The sequence below is a fragment of the Paramormyrops kingsleyae genome, chromosome 19 (assembly GCF_048594095.1).
Source record: "Paramormyrops kingsleyae isolate MSU_618 chromosome 19, PKINGS_0.4, whole genome shotgun sequence".
NCBI classification, from domain to species: Eukaryota; Metazoa; Chordata; class Actinopteri; order Osteoglossiformes; family Mormyridae; genus Paramormyrops; species Paramormyrops kingsleyae.
This window is the reverse complement of record NC_132815.1, coordinates 12,762,955-12,765,653: the sequence shown is the minus strand read 5'-3', so window position 1 is coordinate 12,765,653 and position 2,699 is coordinate 12,762,955.

Sequence of the window (2,699 nt, the reverse complement as noted above, 5' to 3'; positions counted from 1 at the left end):
CTATATACTATGAGGATAGGTTCAAGGCCACCCCGTGTGCCTGTAATGGATAAGAAGCTGGATGATGGATGGATGTGTAGAGTTGCAATCATTGAGAATAATTATTTCCGATAATGAAGTGGATCATATTTAAAAACGGCCTTTATTTAATAATCATTTATTTAATCATCAGATGGCATGCTCTTGACCCAGTTTACAGATTACTGTTTACATTCCATACATGTGACTGCAAATAATGCAAATGATTTAAAATACACTGCTACCTTCGCACCTAAAATACTGCTGATCATATAGAAATGTGGGCATATTACAGTACTAGCAACATGGCACGCAGCAGTCCATAGCCAAGTGTATAGACACGGGAGCGCAGGAAGGACATGGGTAATGTCATCGCGAGACAAGAAAGATGTAGCGACCGTACAGGCATGAAGGAGACATGGTACATGAATTATATGCCGAAATAGGAGCTGCTGAATCAACACTGACCAGCGCATTACATCATAATTATAAGGACATTGTCCTACCAAGGGATTTATATATACTGTATATAAAAAATCTCTCTCAGCAAATAATTACCCTGCTGTTTAGGTGATTGCAGGTGGTAACATGCTGTCATAAGCGGGCGTTTACTGAGATCTTCCACATTTAATTTCCTTCCGCTGGAAACAAAATAGAAAAATGGTTGCTAATCAGCTGCGGATGTTATAGCTACCCCTACAAGTGAATTCAAGCACGTTTGCTGTTTCAGCCAGCAGCCATAGGCCTACTCGTTAAACACTTCATTACTAATCACACCCCCGACACCCCCAAATTAATGTGAAATTGCCAGTACTTATTTTTTCCCGTGTGGTTAAACAGCATATTCAGTTGTTGAAGATCGCTTAAAAAAATTAAATGTCATTTATGTATTTATCTTAATGGGAGAAAATATTTGTCGACAGTTTCAATTATTACAAAAAGTATTAAAGGAAAATGCTGCTCCGAGGGGAAAAGCTGCCAGATAATACGTGAACAAATACGAAACAAATTAAACCGCACAATATGCTAGACTAATTGTGAAGAGAGTGCCCATAAATCACGCATTACGATGTTAATGTTGTGACCCTGCGGTTTGTGTGAACATAATGAGAATGTACGCTGCCAGGTTATCCCAGAAAAGAAAAAAAGAAAAACTATAATCTTGAGTCAGTTAAAAGGTCAACAATCAATAATAAACACGGGTGATATATTTGATCGATCCCGATAAATCCTTAAAAAGGCTCATATTTAAAAGCAATAGAGAGTGATGGACAGTTTTGTCATTGAAAGCATCGGGGCAGTTATTCAGACCTAGGCGCAGATGAGAGCAGCCTAAAATTAGTCGTACCAAACAATCAATTTCTATGTCACCTGAATGGCTGGTTTAATTCGGTCAATTAAATAATTCAAAGGGAAATTAGTTCATTTCTCTAGCTGTTTTACGTTGAATTCTACATAGGCACATTTTAATAGCCGTATTCAGTCCGGTGTAAAGGTTTACAATGGGGAGCACGTCCAAAAAGAACAATGATAAGGGTCACCGTTCTGAAGCCAAGAGACCACAGCGGCGCTTTTCTTATTCACCAACCGAGTTCAATTAACTCTCCCAGAGCTGATCTAACTCGATTTTTAATGCGTACCCAGAACAGAAATGACTAAACAATAAACCATCAAATAATGCCACCTACAGCCATGTCAATGTCAGACAAGTTCACCTTGAAAACATAGTCTCAACGCTTTTTACACATGGTCGAATAGCCTATATGCAAAAAACATAGGTTAGCACTATCAAATGCTGCACAAGTGTCCATGCAGATGTTATTATTTTTTTGTTACTAATAATTAAAGTACGTAATAGTGGGTATTAAAAGGCAATAAAAGGTGAGTATAGTTTTAAATTGGAAAATATTTAATTACTCGCATTTATTAATTCTGATTTACCAAAAGGTAATTATAACGACTCCTTTTCACATATTAACTTTCTCTTTAAAGAATACTTTTTTTAATTATACGGTTATTGGGCAATATGATGATGGGGAAAACAAACTATATTAACATTCAATAAAAACCATATGGGTGAAAAGTAAAATTAATAAGTGTCCATATGGTTTTTTGCATCTTTAGATTTTAACCTTCACACTTAATTCCTTTAGCAGGTGTTAAAGCACCAAGGTCAGATTAGTATACATCTGCCCATTCCCGGCACTCCGGTGATTTGGACAAAAGGGAAAATGGATCGATTACAGTGTATTATTAGGTAAATTAGTGCGAGGGAATGTCAAAAGCCCATTTCTGCATTGCACAGAGAGTGCCGTTGAGTTTGGTTTCGGGGCTTGAATATACCGACCACCAAGCACATGGAGGCATATGGAAATCACCGAAGAACCGACATGTAAGCAATGAACTTGACAAGTGACATGCAAAACAACCACAATAATATTCAACTCAGAGCATATAAACATCAAAAAAGGAATGCAAGTATGTTTCATAAAATTAAATATGCCTGAATTTCTCCAAGTGCCATGCGCCGAGTTATAACGTTTTTCCTATTTGACAAACTTAAGTCACAAAGGATACGTAGCCGAGGCCAAAATGACAACATGTACAATAATTGAATTATTTATTCATAGAATACAAAAGATGGGTTTTAAATATGCAGAAACTGCAATGGGAACGCCGAG